Source organism: Siphateles boraxobius, unplaced genomic scaffold (genome assembly GCF_051911475.1).
Source record: "Siphateles boraxobius isolate OS27281-9 unplaced genomic scaffold, OSU_SipBor_1 26, whole genome shotgun sequence".
Classification (NCBI taxonomy): Eukaryota; Metazoa; Chordata; class Actinopteri; order Cypriniformes; family Leuciscidae; genus Siphateles; species Siphateles boraxobius.
Window position 1 is genome coordinate 15131906 of NW_027508876.1, and position 12022 is coordinate 15143927.

A 12022-nucleotide genomic window follows, 5' to 3' on the forward strand; every position below is an offset into this window, starting at 1 on the left:
AAAATGTCTTTCATAACTGTCATACTTTTTTGGACTATTTCCAGAAGGGAAATTTAGCATATATAACAGCAAATATATATCAAACAATGAGCATCCTGACCATTCTAACACAACAGCATTGACTTAAACAATAGTGTGAGTTTGGGGCAGGACTATCTGTGTGTCTGGCTAATGGCAGAAAAAGAAACTTCAACTTAAAACAAGTTTGGTATATCTCACTGGGGAACAAGCATTAACAATAATTCATTGTAATACACATTAATTAAATGAGAAGGCAGCAAGGTTTATTGACGTAAGTATTCACTGAGGATCTCTGTTTTCTCAGCAAGGGCTGAAATGTTGCTTTGGCAAACTCAAAACCAAGCTATTTTCCAATGTTTAATTTCCAGTGTTTAATTCTTAAACTAAACTCCAACAAGCCACACTCATCAGCTCCAGGTACTCAAAATAAACTCGACTGTTTCAGCAGCTTTCACTGTGCTTCACACGTCAACAGAATCTGTGTCATTTACCTTTACATTTACAGTATTTTCTTGGCAGGCTCGTTCTTAGCAAATACTATTATGAGAAAGTGCATATTTTTGTTTATGATTACTTCAGTTGCTATGAATAAAAAATAAGCACAAATCTAAAGTGCAGATTATACACCATCAAAGCAATTTTCTGAAGATTCACATTTTAAAATTCTGAGTATGTTGCCAACTTCTATTTTAGGTAACACTTTACATTAAGGTTTTATTTGTTAACATAGTTAACATGAATTAACACTGTAAAGTACAATCAACTTGGATGTTTAAACCATTTTAATTTAAATTACATTAAACTGGCTTAAGAACAATACTTCTACAGCATTTTTTTAATCTTGTTTATGTCAGTCTAAACCTTTACTAATACATTTCTAAATTCAAAAGTGGTATCTATTAACATTAAAATTAATGGATTGTGAACTAAGATTAATAAATGCTGTAAGAATATGTTGCTTATTGTTAATTAATGTTGGTTAATGAATTATTACTTATTGTAAAGTGTTATAAATTATATCAAAAACTAAAACTCCGTGGAGGCGGTGCTTGGGAAGTTCAGAGAGGCGAAGGCGCGCTCAGCTGCTTTTAGGACCTGCATACCGCTGAGATCCGGTTCCACGCCCAGGCAGGTGGGAGGGCTGGCCCTTCACGGTCTGAGGACCGTAGGCAGGGCCAGCAAGCCAGTGTCGCCTCTCGTGCGCCCCCTCTCTCGAGGAGCAGGTCACAGAAGAGGCGTGACTCCCGCAGCAGGAGAGATTTGAGGGAGGTTATCCAGCACAAACGCACACAGCATCGGTAATGGATAACCTCCCCTGAGGGTCACGAAATCTGCCCTCTCCTCTCTCCTGACCCCCAGGCGTTCATTACATCAGGCCTGGGGATGGGCATAGGATGAGAACTGAGTTCTGATGGTCCACCTAGGCTTGGTTAGTGGAAATGCCCCTTTCAGGCATGTAAAGTGGCGGACCCCAGGTTCTTAAAAGAACTATCTGTCGGGTCTTCACTTCGCACGCCGCAGGTGAGCTGACTGGTCTTTGAAGAGTATTTTTTGTGATTAAAAAATATGTTTCTCTTTACAGACCTCGCTCCCTGTATAGAGTTATGGGGTCAAGTCAAGGTAATAAGGTAAGATAACTTTATTGGATATATCAGGGCCCTGAAGTTCCCCACTAGGTGGCCAGAATGGTAACTGTGTTAGCCTTCGGGCTGTTAGCCACCTTAGGGTAGAGTAGCTGGTCTCTCTCTTAGAATCTTTACTTGGAGTGTTGACTGACGCTAGAGCTTCAGATAGTTCTTATGTCCAGCCCACGGGTCCGTTGACTTCTCTGAGTTTTTGCCCCTTGAGCTCTGTTTGGGTTTTTAATAGGCTAAGTGATTGTGCAGCCCTTTGTATAGAATAATACAGACTATATTCTTTAGAGGCTGTGGCTCCTCCGAGCCCTCAGATAGATCTATGCTTGCAGGCTGGCCCTCACCAGGGCCGCCTCTGTAGCTGGCCTAGGCTGTAACAGTGATAATGAGGCGCTCTGCTTAGAATAGCATTTCTTCCTCTGACTCTTCACTCTGTGAATGTAGGTTTCTAGCATCCCTGTATAACAGCCTCCTCCCATGGGAGTCGTTAGGCCAGGGCCCGCCCCCTTCACTGCATTCTGGGGCGACTAGAGTAATGAAGCTTGGTGCAGAGGTTGGTTTATAAGGACGTGGTAGGCCTCAAACAGGCCTCCGTGGTATTTATGTCTTTATTGAGCAGGGTTAGGCCGTCTTTCGCTTCACGAAGAAGACTGGGTTTGTCTGCCCGACCCTGCCGTGCAGAACTGGCATACGGATTAGGCCGCAAGTAAAGGCTTTACTTACCTCGCTGAGCTACTGCTCGAACGCTGGGTTGTAGGTGGTGGCTTTCAAGTCAAGCCCCACTCCCCTAGGTTGGGCACAGATACATTTCTGTCACCCCTAGAGCTGCTGGCAGGCCCGCACCCTGGTAACCTCAGGGTGACGTGTGAGTATTCCCCTGATACAGGGTAGGTCTGAGCACTTCACTCCCAGTTCTGTATTTTCCTACCTCGCACCACTATGGCTCGGGTCGAGTATGAAGTAACCCTTCACTTCTTCTTTGGTCGAAGTACGCTCCCCTGAAGCCAGAGCATTGCCCTGAACTGACGCCCATGCATAGATGGTAGGCCGCTCAACTGGGGCTTCCGTTGAGGCAGAGTGGCGTATGTTGTACTCCCCTTGTTTTAAGGGTGCTAGGTTTCTTGTAGAGTACACTGCCACGAGCGATGTGATTAGGCACCAGGATGCTGTAGGCGCTGTGTGAACAGCTTATCTGCCAACGAAGGCTGCGCCATTGAGTAGTAGGCCTCAGCAGGCCTCCTTGATTGGGCAGCCCCCAAGAGGGCGCTGGAGGCCAGCTCACTTTACGTAGTTGGCCTTGGTGGTTCGGGCAGTTGACTCACTGATGGGTAGTAGGCCTTAAACAGGCCTCCTTGGAGTTGAGTCCCAACATTGTGGGACATACCTTATAGCGCTACTGGAATCCCACTAGTAAAATATGCTTGTGGTATGGTTCCCAACAGTGTATGTTAGCAGAATATGACTTGCTATCAGCTAGTAGGCCCAACCAGGCCTCCCAGATAGGTGAGTCCCCAGCTGGCTGGCCTTAGCAGGCCACCTTGTACTATCACCTGGACTGAGGGCTCGTAGCTACCAGTGGTTATCAGAGACCACTCAGGCCTCCCGGAAGGTGAGCTCCCCACATACTGTGGTTACCAGGTAGTAGGCCTCTCCAGGCCTCCCTGAAGGTGAGCTCCCCACGTACTGTGGTTACCAGGTAGTAAGCCTCACCAGGCCTCCCTGAAGGTGAATTCCCACATACGTTGGCTATCAGTTAAGTAGGCCTCTCTGGGCCTCCCTGAATGTGAGCTCCCAAATATTGTGGCTGTCAGGTAGTAGGCCTCTCTGGGCCTCCCTGGATGTGAGCTCCCAAATATTGTGGCTGTCAGGTAGTAGGCCTCACCAGGCCTCCCTGAAGGTGAGTTCCCACATGCTGTGATTATCAGGTAGTAGGCTCCTCCAGGCCTCCTTGAATGAGAACGGTCAGGTAATAGACCTCGCCAGGCCTCTCTAAAGGGTTCCCACAGACTGTAGCAATCAGGTAATAGGCCTCACCAGGCCTCCCTGAAGGTGAGCCCCCCACATACTGTGGTTGTAAGGTATTAGGCCTCACCGGGCCTCCCTGAAGGTGAGTTCCCACATACTGTGGTTAGCAGGTAGTAGGCCTCACTGGGCCTCCCTGAAGGTGAATTCCCACTTACGTTGGCTATCATGTAGAAGGCCTCTCTGGGCCTCCCTGAAGGTGACCACCCCACATACTGTGGTTATCAGGTAGTAGGCCTAACGGGCCTCCCTGAAGTTGATTTCCCACTTACGTTGGCTATCCGGTAGTAGGCCTCTCTTGGCCTCCCTGTAACGTTTCCCTAATGGTGCTGGGTTTATGAAGCTAGTGGCCTATTGCTATCTTTCTCAGCTAGCCTTAATAGGCAGCTGCTGAAGGCGAGCTTGCGCCCTGGCTCGCTAAAGTGTTCATTCCATGCCTACAGCCTGGTCTGCCTACCAGGCGGACCTTGTGCTCCCCTCACCGAGGGTCACTATGAGCATGCGGCCTCCTGAGTCTGGTCAGTCGGTCGTAGGACTCTCGTGAGGCCTCCCAGTTAGATCAGCCCTTAGGCCTTCACAGGCCTCCTCAGTGTTTCGAAACACAGACACTGGGTAGATCCGTGGATCGAGTAGAGAAACTCCCCTCGCTAGCAAGGGTTGGAAAGCACCCAGGCTCAGTCATACTCTCCGGGATATCCCGTCTCTGAGATCCGGGCCGAATGGTTCACTGCCAGCTTCGCAGTCCCTCGGGTTGGATGCCTTACTTAAGGCATTTGTCCAGAGGCTCTGTCTTCGGACAGACAGGATGTGGCCAGACTAAGTGTCTATGTACTGACGCCAGGTCAGGCCGTCCTGGTGGCATTTCGGGGTGAGTACGTTCCCCTGAATAGTAATTGGCTGGAGTTCCTTCGGGTTTCTTAGCCACATTCCCTAGAAGGAAGCTGTGGTTCTAATTGGAAGCTGTGGTTCCAGGCCCGCAGCCGGCCCAGATAGGCCTTTCATTTAACCATGCTAATGAAGGTTTTTCCTGTGAGGCTGTAGCTTGGGCTATGACCGTAGGGAGTGCTGTCACTGACAGCCCAGTGTGACCTGAGGGTGAGTGGTTCTAGCATTTCATTTGAATTTGCTGGTTCTGACAGTTGTCACTGCCACTTGGCATGCACTCCCCTCAGCATGGCGGCGTTGGTATATCGTTCCCCATAACGTTGTTGACATATTGTTGAGTTCCCTTCGAAAGGGAACGTCTCAGGTTACGACTGTAACCTATGTTCCCTGAGAACAGGGAACGAGACAATACGTCTCCCTGCCATGCCTCAGGGCTTGCCTACCGTACAGTCCCTTCAGACGATAAGGTGATTTGTCATGTTTGCAAGGCGCCCTTATATACTTCCAGGTCGCACGTTAATCATTCACGCTAATGATTCACGGGCTGTCGCCGGTCAATGTGATTGCCGTGATTTGATAGTGATTTCAGACACCTGTCACGCCTGAGGCGTTCCCCATAACGCCGTTGACGTATTGTCTCGTTCCCTGTTCTCAGGGAACATAGGTTACAGTCGTAACCTGAGAGTTTTTAGAGAACTTGGCTTATTCACAAAAAAAACAGGAAACTCTTTGTAAACTCCACAGTGATAAAGCCCTCCTGCAGACATCTCAGCCGTGCATGTGCATTTAAATCTTGTTGACAGGATGTGGTCTAAGAGAAAAAAGTTTCGCTATTTCAAAATCACTCCAGACGTATATCAGCTTTATGGGTCACTGCAGAAAATGAAAATTTAACAAAGGTGTTTAATAGATGTTTGGCTTGGCTGTAAAGTATGCAACGGTTCGTGCTGGTGTTCATTAGATAATGCAGGTGAGTGGAGGTCTGGCATAATCGTTGATAGCTCTCACCCCGCCGAGCTCAAATGTTTGCGTAATGAGGATAAACTTCTGGGCAGAGTCAGTGTGAACGGTTATTGTGGTCATGAAAACCCAGTTTTATGTAATAATACTGGCTCTGAACGCAGCTGTTTATTTAGTTTTAGTTTAGACGTTAGATAAGCCATATGATTCACACACTGGTTTCTCAAGAATGAAATGTCCACAATGTTGACCTCTTACCAGAACATCTTGGAAACGCTTCGGTCTTCTCCTAATTTATGTCGTATGGTAAAAGCTGAGTGTTTTCCTAATTTATGTTGTACTCTGAAGTGAACTTGTCATTTCTCCTACCTTTCCACTCTTCCAGCTGAAATGGCCTGAAAACCATATTTCACAACAGATACTGTCTCCACTCCCCCTGGTATGGAGCCGAGGGATTTCTGAGCAAATAAAATGACAAGACAAAGAATTCAGAAAAAATGAATTGCAGACTCAGTGAGATACTTTAGTCATACTTTCTTCCAGGCACATTGTGGGCATGTGCTCTGACAACCTCATATAAACTGTCCGCATATATACTGTAGAAACAGTACATTCTCCACCATAATGCACATCATCAGCCAATCCAGAGGGATATGGAGCATGGAATGTGCCTCGGTTGGTGTGAGAGGTGTTAACAGAGGGATATTTTCCGTTTTCATGTCCTTATTCTTTTGCCAAAAACTGAGTTCAATCATTTGCTGCTAGCAATGGCAAATTAAATTACTGTACTTCTTTACATACTCAAAAAATTGATTATTTATAAATGGGTATCAATATCAATGACATAGAGAAATAGAACAGATCAGAAAAAGCACACAATAATCTATAATTAAGCAATATAATTTGTTTGCAGATAATAACAGCCATATTAATATTCAATACAATTATATAAACAAAAAGATTTCAGATATTTCATTTCAGATATTTTGCAGATATTCTGCAAAGAATTGCTTGTCACTAAGCAACACATGGACTGGAATAATGTATCTGACTGGTACAGTGAAGCAGAAGAACTGCTCAATCAATGTATTGACGAGAAAGGCAATCTATTTAACAATCTAAGCGTATGGTCTAAAGTGCATGGCGCAAGTGCACTTAGGGTGTGTCCGAATCCACTTTTGCTAGTTTAACAACGGGATAAATGGTCGGGATGTTCTAAAAGGGTTGTCCCTATTCTCTTCATAAATAATGGGTGTGTTTTTGGGCGTAACGTGCAATAAACCAATCAGAGTCTCATCTCCCATTCTCATCTCCCATTCCCAAGCCAGTTGCGCTCGCGCCATGGTGGATTCGCTATTTACATGGCGGAATTTGCAAGCGGAAAAATTTAACACTATTTAACACTCTAGTGAGGAACAGATTTGCTCGTGCGCGAGGTTAAAGCGCGTGAGCTGACCATCTATGGGACAAAGTCTGAACACACCTCGTTTTTTAGAACAGCATGCCCATGGGCACACAAATAGGTGCAAATGGATTTGCTATTTAAACAACGTGGCGCAGGATGTGAAAATGATAACTGCGACTGGCTGAAATTAGTAAAAAACACTAGCCTGGCGCTGCATTACACTGGATATATGAGAGGGCCCATAGTGTCCAAAGACAATACCGAAACTATAATCTTGTCTGTCCATTGCATTCTCTTCTGCCCTAGTAGAATTGAGATAAGAAAATTGCTCCACTGAGACTTGTAATCACCTTTTTCAGATGACAAAGATAAAGTATATCGAGACTTTTCTTTGGTGATCCCATTAATCATAACCAGCAGAGCCTAATCTTGGAGGGAAAAAATCAAAATGGCTCGATAATGGATAATAAAATAAACTTTTCTTCCCCAAAGGAACAGTTAAAATGTATTCATAGTCCAGAGAAAATAACATGCTACTGCCCATAATACCTCAGACAGTTATTATTCCCTGAAAAAGTGTTGAATATTGGATTAATTGATATAGGGCATGACAAAGATTGTACTGTTATGTCCAAACAAAATAAATTAAGCTTATTAATTAGGTTAATATCATCTAGAGAGGACACAATGAGAAAGCTGCACCCTTTCTTCTACATATTGTCATATGTATGTCCTGTGTTTCCCCCGTTCTTTGTGTATTTGGTTCAGTCCTGTTTAGTTTCCCGATCCTCGTTAGTGTTTAGTTTATTCAACTCTTAACCTTCATTATCAGTTCATTTGTCCCAGCTGTGTCTTGTTTCACATATCTGTTCCGTCTGTATTTAAGCCCTGTGTTTCAGTCTGTTCTTTGTCGGTCGTTGTCGCTTATATCTGGTTGTTCTGATCCTGTTAGTGTTCTTCTAGTTAAATAAAGACGGCTGTATTTTGATCCTGCTTCCCGTGCCTGTTTCAGCCAGCCCGTGACAGAACGACCGACCACATCATGAGCTGGGAGCTCTCGGGACAGATCAAGGCTTTGGCTCTGGATAGCCGTGATCTGTTCCACTACACCCGGGGGTTTGTTTCTCTCGCTGACTCCTGCACTCTGAGTGACGAGGCAATAAAGGCGTGTTACCGACTGGGGGCTAAGACAGTAGACCCGAGGTAGCTTCCAGACCTCTCTGGTCTGGACTGGAGAGAGGCACTCTCCAGATGTCTAGAGAGCTTCCTCCCGTGGCACGCCATGTCAACATCTGATCTGCACGTCACCTCTCAGGTGTTCATCCCCGGGCCGGAGTCTCTTCCCGCATTGCCTTCACCGCTGGCCCCGTCCAGCCCAGAGCCTTCGCCGCTGGCCCCGTCCATCCCAGAGCCTTCGCCGCTGGCCCCGTCCATCCCAGAGCCTTCGCCGCTGGCCCCGTCCATCCCAGAGCCTTCGCCGCTGGCCCCGTCCATCCCAGAGCCTTCGCCGCTGGCCCCGTCCATCCCAGAGCCTTCGCCGCTGGCCCCGTCCAGCCCAGAGCCTTCGCCGCTGGCCCCGTCCAGCCCAGAGCCTTCCCGCTGGCCCCGTCCAGCCCAGAGCCTTCCCGAGCTATTTTTTTGGGGGGGGCTATAGGCCGCCCGAAGGGTCTTCACCACCCCGGCCACCTGCACGTCCTGCTCCGCCATGGCCGCCCGAAGGGTCTTCACCACCCCAGCCGCCTGCACGTCCTGCTCCGCCCCGGCCGCCTGCACGTCCTGCTCGTCTCCGACTGCTGGCTCAGCCTGCTTTGCCCTGGAGGCTTCCTGCTCCAGATCAGCGACACCCTCGTCAGCCTCCAGGGCGCCCACCCCCCCACCCCATTGATGTTATACGGCGCGAGGTCGCGCCTTGGAGGAGGGGGGGTTCCTGTCATATGTATGTCCTGTGTTTCCCCCGTTCTTTGTGAATTTGGTTCAGTCCTGTTTCTAGTTTCCCGCTCCTCGTTAGTGTTTAGTTTATTCACCTGTTAACCTTCATTATCAGTTCATTTGCCCCAGCTGTGTCTTGTTTCACTTATCTGTTCCCTCTGTATTTAAGCCCTGTGTTTCAGTCTGTTCTTTGTCGATCGCTGTCGCTTATACTTGGTTGTTCTGATCCTGTTAGTGTTCTTCTAGTTAAATAAAGACTGCTGTATTTTGATCCTGCTTCCCGTGCCTGTTTCAGCCAGCCCGTGACGCATATATAGAGTACAGTAGATTGGATTTATTTGCTTAATTGGTGTATATTCCTGCCGACAGGACAGGAATGTGGAGCAGCAGGTCAATTGTATGTACCAAATTATTGACTACTCAAGGGGGTGTCATGATCATCCTCCACCCATTTGCAGGCCAGATCCATATACCCGAGGACCGTCCTTAAGCAGCACTAACTTCAAAGGTATGTTTAAACCCGCTCTAATATATGATAAAGGAATTGTCATGGAAGTGCACTGATTTGGCTAGAAGCAAACTCACTGATCACAATAAATGTTTTACAGTTTTTTTTTTTTTTTTTTTTTTTTTTTTTGCACTGAAGTTTTCCAGACAACAGAGAAGTGTGTAGGCTGGAAGGACAGAATAACATTGAATAATAAGCCCTGGATGACATTTGGCTTGGCATTTACTTAGGACAGCTTGTAAATCAAACAACATCGGTCTATTTATCATTAAGCTGACCTACTTGCATTTGCGGGAAAAACTCCCTAAACATCAACAGTGGGAGTGTGACCTAATTTATAACAGCCAAACACTTTAACTGGGTTTTTGGAAATGTCTAAATGTCTTCAGAAAACTATTGACATTGCATCAATGGTAGTGAGATTTTTCTACAAGCTACATGTGCTGAGAGTATGTGTATTTGTGTAACTGCATGAATGAAACCAAAATTTTATGCTTCAGCCATTTTAGAGCTTAAGTCTTTGTGGCAGCTTGCGTCACTGTGCCACCAGCTCCCCTAAAATAACAGATCTGTTGAATTTTGAGATTAATGTCAATCATTACCTTTGTATTTTGGTAAATGTTTCCCTCATGAAATGATCTTATGTATTAGTGCTTGCTAAGATAAACTCATGTCCATAGAATTTGCATTATATCACTGCTGTATATTATTATTATATTATCTGTATATTATATTTATATATTATACAGTATGAATAAAAGTAAAATGCAATATAAAATATTTTAGATAAATAGTTCACAATGTCTGAAATGTCATGTAACATATTTGAAGGAGAGACCGGAAGCAATATGAGAGAAAACAGGGACACCAAACAGAGAAAGGACAGTGGACCAGGACTTCCAACTCAGGTTGTTTGAAGACAGTGTGCTGCCAATAACGCTGCAACTTCAGGAAGTTAGCACACTTTTCAAGCAAAACATTTAACATTTGAAAGGTATGTACTGATAAAATAATATGAGAGTTTAAAATGAACACAAATTGTCTAATTTGGACACTTTCAGCTTGTCAAAGGTGAGTGGGCCATGTTCATAGTTAATGTGAAAAAATACACCTTTGGTTCTAAAAATCAGCAGGACATATTTAACCCTTAATTATTTTTTATATCCTGGCTGATAAAAAAATTGATAGGTTTAAGGGAGAAACAGTGAGTGAGTGAGCCCAATATCAACTAAAATATTGATGGTCCAGTTGTCTCAGTTGACTTGGTATAAAAACATATCGTCTTTAACTGAAAGTAACATGGCAGCATCCTGTGTAAAAGCTGCAGAAATGTTGATATATTTTACTATATACTTTTCAAATGTGTGAGGTCAGCAAGATAAAAAAAAAGAACAAAAAGAATACTTTTATTTAACAAAGATGCATTAAATTGATCAAAAGTGGCCGTAAAGACATTTACAAAAGATTTCTATTTCAAATAGATGCAGTTCATTTTAACTTTCTATTCATCAAAGAAAACTTTAAAAATATATTAGGGTTTCAGCAAAAGTATAAGCAGCACAACTGTCATTTGTCTGTTCTCGCCTGTTTTGAGTGATTTTGGATTATTAATTAAAGTCTATTTTAATATATCTCCTTCTTCGTGCTATTTGACCAGCGTGACAGTTATCAACATTGCTGATAATAATAAGAAATATTTCTTGAGCACCAAAATCAGCACATTAGAATGATTTCTGAAAGATCATGTGACACTGAAGACTGAGTAATGGGCCAATTATAAAAAAAAGTATATTATTAAAATAGAAAAGTTATTTTAATTTGCAATAATATTTCACACGTTTTTACTTTTGATCATGATAAAATAAATACAGGCTCGGTAAGCATTAGAGACTTTCAAAAAAACTAAAAAATCTTACAGGCCCTAAATTTGTAAACGGTATATATGTAATTTACAGGGATGATAAATGTAGTATTTAAAAAATATATATTATTATTAAATGTTTATATCTCGGTTGATTTAAGAATTTACCTGACACACATTAAGACGGCTAAAATCTACTGCTATGTTATGTCAGTGCAGGATTAGCTACCCTTTTGGGGCCACAGCTGGTTTTCTCATCATCTGCTACAGGGGCTCCCTGTGGGGTGAGAACAAGCCTCATAGGTACATCTAGGAGAAAACAACTTTTAATCAATGACTTTACCACAGCCACAGGAAGATGCCCAAACTGGTAAATAAATAACCTAAAAAATTATATTTTACACATATACATTTATAATAATAATCATAATGTCTATCGAATAATCTTCTTCATTTACCCCACAGCTGTTTGTCACTCATGTCATGTCAGAATGAATGGAATGTTGTTTCGGGAAGTTAATAGAACAGTCTTTCAACATTTTACGTCACTACCACCCACCGTTTTCCTCAACATATGGACGGTAATATGAGTGTGTTTCCTTGTCTGCCTCTTGATGACAAGGGTCAATTCATTGACACTCACTTCTTAAAAATCACATGACTAGACTCTCATCAATGGCATAGCCTTGCAATAACACCGGACAAAAAAAAAAAAGTATGGTTGTTGAGTAAACGTCTAGTACGTGCAAATATATTGAATTTGACCGGACAAGGCAAAAGTTTGATTTGGCACGGTG

At 44.1% G+C, this 12022-nt stretch overlaps 1 long non-coding RNA gene across 2 annotated transcripts; it reads left to right on the forward strand.

The window, feature by feature from the left end:
- The first annotated feature begins 8860 nt into the window (after positions 1–8860).
- Positions 8861–11709, forward strand: LOC143751487 (uncharacterized). Of its 2 annotated transcripts, none has more exons than XR_013207247.1 (3): positions 8861–9364; positions 11440–11595; positions 11691–11709. It is a non-coding gene; the product is annotated as an uncharacterized LOC143751487 (long non-coding RNA). The 2 variants fall into 2 exon arrangements; XR_013207248.1 differs by having other exon boundaries at positions 11445–11595.
- The last annotated feature ends 313 nt before the right edge of the window (positions 11710–12022 follow it).